Raw genomic sequence first — 12,082 nt, 5'->3', positions numbered from 1 at the left:
ATACTAAGCCAATATTTTGACATGCTGCCATAAACAGAGAAGAAGAAAAAACATAACAGGTATTTTTTTCTCATCTGCCTGGTAGGAATGGGCTTCCATGTAGAACCAGCATGCTAGCTGTGGTGATACAACAAAAATATGAAAAATATAAGAAGCTAAATAGAGCTCAAACTATCAGCTCCGTTTTAATGATTGTTTAAAGGGGTTAGTTTCACAGAAAATTTCATTTTTAAACTATGCTCTGTATTTCTTTCAGCAAGTGAGCATTTGTGTTACGCATGATTTACGCAGATTCAGAGGTCGGGAGGGTGGAGGTGAAGTCAGCAACTTGTTTCCGGGACAAGGATCGTGTCTGCTGGTTCTGTGTATGTGTGTGACATTTCTGATGAAGTGAGCTGATACATCAAAGCTGCAGAGCTCTGAGTCTCACCCTGACCCCTCCTTAGTTCAGACGACCAGTGCTGAGCTTACTGTACTAGCCCTTTATGCTGGAAAGCCCATTACTTTTCTCTCTCTTCCTCTCTTTTTCTTTTTCTCTGTGTTCTTCTCTCTCCTGTAAGGTGCTGTTGTAATTAGTCAGGCTTGGCAGACACTCTAACTGTGTGTCTGCTCTTTCTTTCCCACTTTCCCCCAGAGTGCTTTTCCTCTTTCGGTCAGCTGCTTGGCTCTGGGCTCTATCTCTTTCGCTTTGCTGCCGAGTACCTGTTCTTGCTGTTCATTGTGAGCACAGCACAGCATGCAGCCTATTGCCTATTAGTCTATTAGCTTTCAGTAGGCTGAGCTGTTTTGTTAGCTGTTTTGTTTGCAGTTAGTAGTGGTGAAAAAATGTATGGTGATTCAAGTGCATCAATTTTAGGAGGTTAAAACAGATTATAATGTTTGATAAAGCATGTGCCATTTTTGGCACAAGTTTTTGGGTTATGTTTAAAATGTAAAAACCCCAAAATAACTGAATATACATTATTTTTACTTGATTTTAATCATCATAACTTCTACCTAAAATTGTAAAAGTTTCTCTTTCTTTATTTTCTGATTAAAAAAAATCCTAGATTTTCAGTGTGATCTATACTTGCATAGATCACTGTACAGTTCATATTGTCTATATTCCAGTACTTTGACCAGTATGAATTAAAAATATTTCTGATTTATATCAAAATATTTCAAGTCAACCTGTGATGAAATTTTAAATAAATTCATTTCCTAAGGAATTATAATGTAATTGTTTTGGCTGTGTTTTGGGTAATTAGGCGTTCACTCTTGTCAGGTGTTGAAAGCATGTCATCCAGTACACACACAGGTCAGAGGTCAGCCAGCTGGGTAATGGGGAGGACTTTGAGCTGGCCAGTGTGGCATGTGCTTAGAGTTATGTAACATACTCTAAGCTTAGTATGTGAGCCAGGCTGCTCATGGCTGCTGGACTTTGGCTCACTTGTTCAGGTACTACTGCAGAAAAGTTCTCGCTCTGCAAGATGCTTACTCTGCTCCTGAGAAACTTTACTCTGACCTCGCCCCAAATGGACAGTTGTTCTTAGTGTCTGCATAGCAAAGGCCTGTTCTGCTAGGGCTGAGTTTCTTCTGTGGTTGCAGTGCCTGCTTGTATTATTGTTACTTGCTGGTGGATGCTTCTAGTGTGCGGTTGCTTTGGTCATAGGCAGACAAATTGTTTAAGCAATAACAATGCTCAAGATAAGCTTGAAGGAATTCTGAGCTGTGCTCAGTGAGGGAGTTCTACTTCCGGTTATTAACGTAGGTGTTCTAGAGAGATCTTCTCTGAGTCTGGTTCTGTCCCTTTCTATTAGTGAGTGACCAATATGAACATTTTGTCACAGATTCTATCTGTCTATTTGTCTGTCACTCAGGTGAGAAGTAATACCATATCTCTCATATACACACATATATGTATGTATGTATATGTGTATGTGTATGTATGTATGTGTGTATATATATATATATATATATATATATATATATATATATATATATATATATATAAATTAATGCATATATGTATACATAGTATGTATATACACATATTCATATCCCTTTTCATTTTCAATATATTTAATATGAAATATTTTAGACCAAACCTTTCTCAAAATTGTCATAAAAGAATGTCTTGGGTAATAGGGAGTGTATTCATAAGCATAATAACTTTCTGTGAGGTAACTTTCAGAGGGATCAAACCCTTTAGACGTCTGGTTCCCATCACCTCGACTGTAAATAGGTCTTACTCTAACTAATTCAGACCACCAAATTACTTTGTTTGCATCTTGTTTAATTAAAAAATGAATCCCATTTTTATGAGCTATTGTGTAGTTCACCTTTATAAACAGCACTGCATAACATGTAGATGAATAGCTCAATGCTAATTGAATAAGGGTAATTTTAAAATTGTTTAGATTTGGTTCTGTTGCACTTATTAACAGTTATTAACGTTATTAACAGTTCTCTCTCTCATGTAATTGTCTTACCTAATATATAATAGTGTTACACCTTTGGTCTGCAGGTTCAGGCTGGTGAGGGCTCATATCCAAACAACAGGCTACACTTCTCAGAGGTGGGGGATTAGAGAGTGAAAGAAAGAGAGAGAGGAAAGAGCTGCAGGTAGCCATAGAGAGGTAATGATAGGCAAAAATGTGTGAAGACTGTCAAAAGAGACAGCAAGACAGACAGACGAGCAGAGTATGGTTACCCTGAGAGAAAGTTTAGACAGAGTGAGAGACGCAGGGAGAGTGATAGACAGAGCAAAAGGGGAAAAAAGACTAAAAGCATGACAGGCAGAGAGAGAGAGAGAGAGAGGGAGAGAGAGAGGGAGAGAGACGGTTGAAGGTAGAGCTCTCTTGGCCTTTCCTTCTGTAATATAAACACAGCTGGTTATGTGGAGGGAGATGAATTTGACTGTACTGTGAATTCCTCCTCACACAGAGGAAACCCTTCAGAACAACCCATGCACACACACACCACCAGATGAGGAGATGCTGAGGGTCTTTGTGTTTACAGAGCACTGAAGCTTCTGTCTCTTTCTTTATTTTTGGATTACGCTCTCATACTCCATATACTTGAGGGATGCTACTGCCTTGCCCTTGTAGGAGAAAGAAAAAAACAGCAACAAAATCTGTCAGCCTCTACCTATCCAGTTGTCTTAATATGGAATGTAAAGCATGTAAATGAGGTCTGTAGCTGCCCTGAATGTATAAGGGATCGAAAGCAAGAGTTCATGTGAAAAAAGGAGAAGTGGCTCGAGTTGCTGTTTTCTGAAAGCCTAGTGACCTAGTGTTTTCTAGTCTCTGGCTACAAATTTAATATAAAATCTGCTACCAGCAATTCTGTCAGTGTAGCCTGGGAAAGGAAATACAATGAGGGCAATGTCTGCAGAAGAATGTACACTGACCATGTTTCTTTTGGTCGAGTTGCCTTGGCTACTGTATCTCATTTGACCTGTCTTTGGATGGCCCACTCTGTCCTAGCAACAGACAGTCAATGGCATAGCAACAGCAAAAGAGGTGAACGTCGATCATGGAAAAGCATTGCCTAAGTGGAAAGTTTTGGTGAACATTATTTTAAAGTCAGCTGAACATCAGAAATTACACTAGCCTTTCAGTGGAAAGTCTTGATGGTCCACTGTAGCAGTTATATATGCAGCATCCCATAAAAATATTGTAGAGCTGTGTGATACATTTGGTTTAATAAATTAAACCCAAGTTAACATTAACATTTACAGATCTTTTATGCTCTTAAAAAAGATGTTCTTTAAGGGTTTTGTATAGGGAATGGTTCTGTTTAGAACCATGAGTTCTGCATAGATTTCATGCTTAAATGGTTCTTTGTATGGTGAAGTGATTCTTCGGATTGGTGAAGAATGTGTTGTATATGGTTCTGTATAGAACTTTTTTGAATGTAGCACCAAAACATTCTGCTGTTGTTATGATGTCAACCTTGTAACAACAGAAGAACCCATTTTTGTTGCTGTGTAGAACCCTGTACAACACATTCTCCATCAAGACATAAAACATAGTTCTACACAGAACTTATGGTTCTCAATAGAACCATTCCCTTTACAGGAGAACCCTTGAAGAACTCTATTTCTTAAGACCTCCTTCACACCATTCATCAGTGGTTAGTGGTGGTCAAACTCAGTGCTGCAGTCAGGTTAGCGAGTTTTTAAACAGCTGGACTGAGAATAACCCACCCACCAAAAATTTCCAGCTGACAGTGTCCTGTGGCTGGAAATTTACCCCTGATGAAGGACTAGAGGATGACTGTTAGAAACCGTGCAGCAACAGATGAGTTATCATCTCTGACTTTACACCTACAAGGTGGATCAACAAGGCAGGAGTGTCTAATAGAGAGGACAGTGAGTGGACACCATGTATAGAAACTCTAGCAGTACTGCTGTGTCAGATTGCTCGTGTGGGGGTCCTGTTTGGATCTTGACTGCTAAGTAATTGTAGAAAATAATATTGAAGATAAAGTGAAAGATAAACAACATGCATTATAATTCTAATAATGTAAGATGTGTATGCATTATAATTATAATGTTTACTGTATGGCCTTTTTGTAGCTCTGGGTTACAAACTCTGGGAAATGCTGATTCAGTAGGGACAGTCATATTGCAGTGCTTTTTTAAAGCTAAATGGCGTGCCTTGTTCAGTCATACAGTTGTAAAAAAAGTGTGAAGTGGGAGGAGTCCTGACTGTAATACTCTAGTACAGGGGTGTGTCTGGACTGCCCTGGTTACTCTACTTGTGTGGGACTCTTAGTGAGAAATGAAACTGCTACCCACAACCGCTGAGTCAGGAGAAAACAGGCCTGTGTGTGCGTGCCTGTTTGTGTGTGTGTGTGTCTTATCTATTGCAGCGTCTCTTGTTCCTCTGCAACGTTGCAGAAGTAAACTTTGTTACCAGCTCAGTGGAATTAAGGTTATCTTGCTCTTCGATTCATTTCACAGAACTGTGTCAAAGGGCAGAGCAAAAAAAGGGCAACAGACAGAAGGACAGACAGAGAACTGGCAGACTTTCTGCCATCCAGACATGCTGGATTGTGCTGGACAGTTGTGAAGTATCATGAAGAATCATCTAGAAGTGCAAGCTGATTCACTGCACGTCAGATATCCTACAGATATTCACTGTATAAATCCTGTTCACTTTAGAGTGGAGCATCTTTAGAGCACAAAACAAACCTTTACAAACAAACCAGTGAGTCAGTTTGAGAGCGATGTATGTGTGAGCTTTTATTAGTGCAGGCGCTGTTGTTGCAGGTGGTGGTTGGTTAGTGTAGTGGGTAACACCTCTGCCTTCTACGCCGTAGACTGGGGTTCAAGACCTGGTAAACACCCTACACTATACCAATAAGAGTCCTTGGGCAAGACTCCTAACACCACCTTCGCCTACCTGTGTAAAATGATCAAATTGTAAGTCGCTCTGGATAAGAGCGTCAGCCAAATGCCGTAAATGTAAATGTAAATGAAAATGCTGCCCTGTGTTGGTAGAACCATATCAGCTTAGGTTTGTCAGGATTTCCCTTTCTACACATCTGCCCCCCAAGACCTTCTCATGAACATCAACCTTAGGGCAATAATTTGTATTATTGATATTGTGATCTTTTAAATAAGTGACAATATAATGTAAATTAGTGTTATTTGTCCTTTTTCATTTTATTTTTATTTTTTTTTGCTGCTTTGACTTTGTTTAACTTTTTTGTACAGTCATTTTATTTTATGGTTAGTTGATAAATGTACAGAGTAGAAAATACTGAGATCTTATTATAAATAAATATAAAATATTGACATGATAGAAAATGTTGAGACATAATTATAGGCAATATAAAAAGAACATCAGCAGCTAACATAAATACTTTGAACAAAATTATAATGTAGATTTTAAGTCTGGTAAAGAATACAAGGGAGCATACAAATGACACGAAGAAACTCAGTTACATGAGATATTTGTGTGTGCTCTTGGTAATATTTTGGTTTTCATTCAAACAAGTACAGACAACCAATGGAGGTTAATGGGGAATTCCACACATTTTTCTATAATTCTTTATAATTCAGGCATTACAATATAAACATAAGTCTTTATCCACAGTGGTTGTGAAATATTTATTGTCCCTAAAAACTACCTCATAGACAGTGATTACACAAAATGATTACAGGTACAGCACCTGATGCCTGAGACGTTGCTCTGTGATAGTTAGATAAAGTTTCAGGCTATCCATTAATGGCAGAGCATTAAAAGCTAGTCGCCAAAGAAACAGATTTACGGCTATTTTGCTGTTATCAGCATACAAAAAACTCAAAATACATGTTTAGATTCACTGGTTTTGGACTGTAAATAAAATGGCTAAATTTACATTGTGGACATTGCAACACCTGGTTTCTATTACCACCACTGTAGCGGAAATCAAAGTCTGTAAGTTTCTGTATAGAGTACAGTTTCACTTCAAAACACGATTAATGGCATTGTTTACACCTCAACAGTTGAATTAGTTGTTATCATTATGAATTAAGTAACATTAAGACTTACTTATTAATTAGATAGTTATCTGTTAATTAGATAAAGTAAGGTTCTGTAATGCTTACATGTTGAACTTCATTACTGTATATGGATCACAGTTTCATTTTTATGTTTACATTGTTGTTCAAATCTTACTAAACATTGCACAAGAAATCATAGAACTAATACCAGTTTGTAGCATACAGTAGTGTGTAATGCAAGGCTGCCCAGTTCCATCCTGGGAGGCCCCAGCAGTGCACACTTCAGTGTTTTTCTTGTTCGGACACTGCTCATGAAGAGTAATTAGTAGTGTGCTGTATCACCAGAAAGCCCCTGTTCTGCCATCTCTCCTGACAAGCGAGGCAGCACAAATTATGCCATCTCCATGAGGGGATGGCTTTGAAAGACCATTCACTGTTTTTTATTAGGAAAGCATTTGAGGATCTCATTCAAAGATGAACATGCAACAACACAGCGAGTAGTACTGTATGTACTATTAAGAGCGTCTTTAGAGACATGATCAATACATGGCTTTAATCATGATGCTGGCCTTGACGGAAGCTCAGATCTTGAAAGAAGCGAAACCGCTCATGTTTCGCCAAAGAGCAGAAATAGTTTCTGACTCAAACAAACAAAGAGTGGTTACCATGCCGACGGCCGTCTATAAATAGTGGGCAGTGTTTGTTTTGTGAATGCGCCCTCCCTTGGGAGCGTCAGAGACTGAGGCAGCCCGCACCGAGCTTCTGCTTTACAAGCTCTTCCTCTTAATGCTCAGTGCAGGAATGCAAACGGAAGATAGTATATGGATGGAGAGATGATGCAGTCCCAGCACATTGTACATACACTACCCTCATCCACAGCGTGTTACTGGTAAACTCTGTGAGAACCTCCTGACATCAAACATGATCACAATATATATACCAGTTTAGATGGCTTGTGATTCCAGTGCCCCTAAAAAATGCAACATCAGTGTCTGTTCCTAGCTACGACTTCTCTCTAAACAGTGTGGCATTTTGTATCAGAGGTTCAGCCCTGTGTCAAAACCACTGTGTGGTAAACATTTAATAATCATGCTTTTTTAAAATAGGCTAACATTATTCTGTCTATAGATAAAACAAATCACACATGCTAATTTAACATGGCTGAGCTTAGACAAATCTGTTAGCATGTCTAAAACGTGCAGTTGAAAGGACATTTTGGGCAAAATGAAAAATGTAACCAATGCTAAATGAAAAAAAACATGTCTACTCTGATCCTGCAGTTGTGAGGTGGTCCCTACAGTAAGAATTTCCAGTTTAATGGCTAGAAAACCCCCAGAAAGGAACCATATAGCTAATGTTGCTGCTCGGAAGAGCTGGAGCCTATCCCGGCGGACAAGTCACCAGTCCATCAGACAGACATACACAATCACTCATAGGGGCAATGTAGCATGTCCAATTGGCCTGACTGCATGTCTTTGGACTGTGGGAGAAAACCGGAAAACCCAGAGGAAACCCATGCAGACACAGGGAGAACATGCAAACTCCACACAGTTTGACCCTGGTCACCCGGCCGGGGAATTGAAGCCAGGCCCTCCTAGCTCCTCCTCGACAGCGCTAACCACCACGCCACTGTGCCGCCCTTGGTTATATGACATATTTTTTCATGACATATGACATATTCATATTTTTATGGCATGTTGGGTGTTGAGTGTTGTGAGAGAACATTGATGATGGTAAGGCTGAGTGATATAATGCTGCACTGACATGACCTTAAGCAACAAGAAACAATCCTGCTATGGTATAATCCATTTTGTAGTTTTAATCACATGTTAGGCTGTATTGTGTACTCATCCAGCTGCTTTCAGAACTTGTTAAATGAGGTCATGATTAAATTATTTAGATACTTATAAGGCTTTATTTAGACACTATAAGGCTGATAAATCTGATAAAATGAGACAAAGTTTGAGCATCACAGATGTTATTCTATAACCGTTTTAGTATTCTGTGTTCATTCCTTTAAACACTGGCTGTTTAGACTTTGGTATTATTCCTGACTTCAGTAATGTGTGAACACATTTGGTACTGTGTGAATTCTGGTATTATGCCAACCCTATATCCAAATGGCACAATGCATGTATACATGTTATAACTTTCATAGTCTTACTGTGTTGCTGTCTGTTTGTTTGGTAGGGAATGGTGAGAGCAGTTGGAGCCAGGCAGATGCAGAAGTGGACAGACAGAGTGGGAATCACACACGGTCCCCTCAGAATTCAGACCAGTCACTGTGCTAACAACTGGACCCGGCTCTTCAACTAAGCAGGAGCATCCCACCCAGTCACTTGCCTACTCTGATTTCAGGTACGACAGCAGAGCTTTCCTTTGTTCGCTTTGCATCAGTGCTGTTATGGTGGTTGGTTTTGGTCGTTGGACTGCTCTGTCTGTTTGTCCTCTGGAGAGTATCACAAGCTCCTCTCATAAAACTGTTACAGTTATTATTTTTACTGCTGGAGCCAACAATGTTGGTTTGTTATTTTAGTGAGCCTTCTACAGCTTTTTGGGGTTGCTTTGAGCAGCATAAATTGTTCCACTGTACTGATCATGCCTTTTCCCTCAATTATTCCAGACCATTTCGTTTCAAAAGTGCAAATGATACTGTATCCACACCAACACAGTCAATGCAGAACCCAAGTTCAAGTACAGTTGTAAATTGTAGAACTGAACGCTTAAATGACAGAGTTGCCCGTGATGTTTAACAAAGCTCTTGCGATACATGCTCTTATGCCAACTGGTTGCAGGTGGCAGATTTAGCAAAAGAGGCGCTGAACACTGATGATCTACTGACAGTTTGTGCTAGCAGGTGTGTCCAATTTAGTGGGTTATCAAGAACTCTGTAATAGGGAATTCCACTGATTCTTAAAAATTTCTACATGATTAAATGACTAAGATGTAAACAAAGTCATTCAGAGTAACATAATGCTCCTTTTAAGAGAAAATTACAAAATCACAATTGCTTACAGTGGTGGTGACAGGAACCTGTGGTGTTTAATGCGTTTACCCTTGAATTGTTAGATGCTTTAAAAGCAACCCTAGAAGACACATGTAGATTCATTAGCCATTTCGAATAGTAAATAAAATGGTTATATTTGTGCTGTAGATATCAAAACTCTGATTTCTCTCATTATCATTGTAAATTAATGAGTTATTAAGTTTCCCTGCAGTGAATCGCATCACATCTCAATGACGTGTACATATCAACCACTACTGTTAGTTATGTAACATTTTTGAAAAGTTGGAGGATTTCCCTTTTAAGAGTTCCACACATTTGGAAATTGTGATTGTAAAATTCTGGTTGTTAGGTAACTGTAAGATTTTGAGCTTGACCAGCCATTCTTTGCTCTTATAGGCTTTAAAAGTGGCTAAATAGTAAATCATGACAGGGTATATAGGGCATAGTAACATATAGTTATGTTAGTGGGGGCGAAAAGAGAGTAACTGAGGATTTGTTGATCAACTTGTATTATTTGCTTAATAGATTAATAATTGTTAGGTTCATTGACCATATTTATAATTGGTATTTGCAGGCCTAATCCAGTCCAGCTCAGGTTTCTTCTACCGTGTTCATTACTGTTCAGTAGATGAAGGCCTCAGTGGTTTCGTCTGTAAATTTTCAGTCATATGTTAAAGGCTGTGATGTACTGTGCTGATGGCCAAAGCAGCTGGCTGGGTGACTGTTGGAGTTTCCACTCCTCTCTCTGTAGTAGTTTTGTGTAAAGGTGGGTGGCTAGAGGTCAGCCTCTTCTCACAGCTGTGTGGAAATGTACATTGTGGCTATTTTTCCCCTCCTCCTGCTCCCTACCATTCTCTCTCCTTCCTCTCACCCACTTGCTTTCTCTCTGTGTGCTGCTGACTCACTGGTCTGAAGCTGCCTCCTCTCCTGGCCTCAGTCCACCTGCTCTCTTTGTATTTGTTCTCACCTCTGCTTCTCTGTGATTCTGTTTTTATGCACTCAGTTTTACACTCTCAGTTCCCTGTTCTTATCTGTCATCTTGCTGTTTCATTTTCACGTTTTCCTTTCATCGTCTCCATCAGCCTCTAAGCCCCCCATCCGGGGCTTGATTTAAGGGGAGATACCAGCTTCCCAGTGAAAAAAAATCATCCTTATTGGAAAACTTCCATTCTCCTTTTCCATCCCCTTTACAGTAATGTGATATATCCTGATAACATATCTTCTAAGCCAAAAGTTATTATAGTTAAAATATAACTATAGCATAATAACATGGCCTTTTGCACTGTCCACATGATATTAGTTTTACTGTATTTCTAACCCTATAGAAATTTTATATTTCTACTGAAATGCTAATCAAAGTCAATCTGGTCCTAATTTCTACATTTTATAAATGTTTATGTATCGACATCTTTCTTTCTTCCTTAGACCACTATCAATTCATTTAATTTCCTGTCAAAATGGTGATTACAGGTGATTTTTTTTATTATTATATGTTCAAAGTTCATCTTTGAATTTGGTTATTTCTTCATATTCTCTCTCTATTTCTCACTCTTCTCTCTTTCTCCATCCCTCTCTCTCTCTGTCTCTCTGTCTCTTTCTTTCTCCTTCTCACTCTTTCATTCTCTTTTTCCTTATATCTTTTCTATCTTTCTCTTTCTTTCTACTCTCTTTGTTCTCTTTCTCTTTTTCTTAGTCTTAGAAGTTGGTTGTATTTTCTGCTTCTCGTGATCCAAGTAATCCTACACAAACTATGATGTTGAGGTCTGGACTCTGAGGTGGTCAATCCATTGTTCTAAGAAAACGAGCAACTTCTTTGATTGATTTGCAAATGTTCTTCTTTTTCATCTGCTTTCTTTACTCAGTGAGGGCTTCTTGACAGCTACATAGCTTCCTTACAGATGATAGCTTTGCCCCCTGTCTTCTCACAGTGGAAAGATGGACAGAAACTCCTGTGGATTTTTTCAGATCTGAATCACGAGTGGTGCTTGACTTTCTCCTCTCTCTAAAAGATGAAAGCATTCAGTGCTGTGTATCTGGCGGTTTTTGGTGGTCTACCAGGTCTTGCTGCTTTGCATTTAATTTCCTTTAACTTTCCCTCTTTTTAATATAAATGTGTTTAATCTCCTCAGAAATTTCTACTGAGAAATAACATTGGATATTGGCATCGGGTCACAATTCCTGTATTAGTGCATCCCTAATGTTTGTTATAGAGGCCTAAATTCAATCCATATTTTGCCTTGGATATATTGGAAATGCCTCATGTCAGACCAGTAGGTTACAGTTTGAGGAAAGAAGATGCTTATGTAGTAATGTGATTTTTTTGGAAAAGGTTTAATGACTGTGGAATTATGAAGAGCTTACACTAAGTAGGAAAAGGGACTTTTTTCTCTATGCCTAAAAGTAAAAAGGAAGTATACTTTCCATAACAGTCCATAGCCAGCTCCTCCAGTCAGTCTTATCCCAGGCTGTTTAAGCCCACTGTCCCCATGGTGTTTTTTTACAATTCATCTTCTGCCTGTGTTTATTTCACTACTCTCTCTTTGTCTATGTTCTCTGTCTGTGGCTATCAGTGGGTGGGTGATGCATTACCCTTCCTCTGA

At 39.0% G+C, this 12,082-nt stretch overlaps 1 protein-coding gene across 2 annotated transcripts in view; it reads left to right on the top strand.

Moving 5' to 3' along the window:
- atxn1a (ataxin 1a) overlaps positions 1–12,082 on the top strand; it is a 123,994-nt gene that overhangs the window by 24,314 nt on the left and 87,598 nt on the right. For both annotated transcript variants that reach the window (XM_017693711.2, XM_037535371.1), the window contains exon 2: positions 8,666–8,833. The gene's annotated coding sequence lies outside the window, so the exon portion shown is untranslated. The remainder of the gene's footprint in view (positions 1–8,665; positions 8,834–12,082) is intronic.

This window comes from Pygocentrus nattereri, chromosome 27 (assembly GCF_015220715.1).
Source record: "Pygocentrus nattereri isolate fPygNat1 chromosome 27, fPygNat1.pri, whole genome shotgun sequence".
NCBI lineage: Eukaryota > Metazoa > Chordata > Actinopteri > Characiformes > Serrasalmidae > Pygocentrus > Pygocentrus nattereri.
Note: the sequence above shows the minus strand (reverse complement) of the source record. Positions and strands in the feature narration are given on the sequence as shown.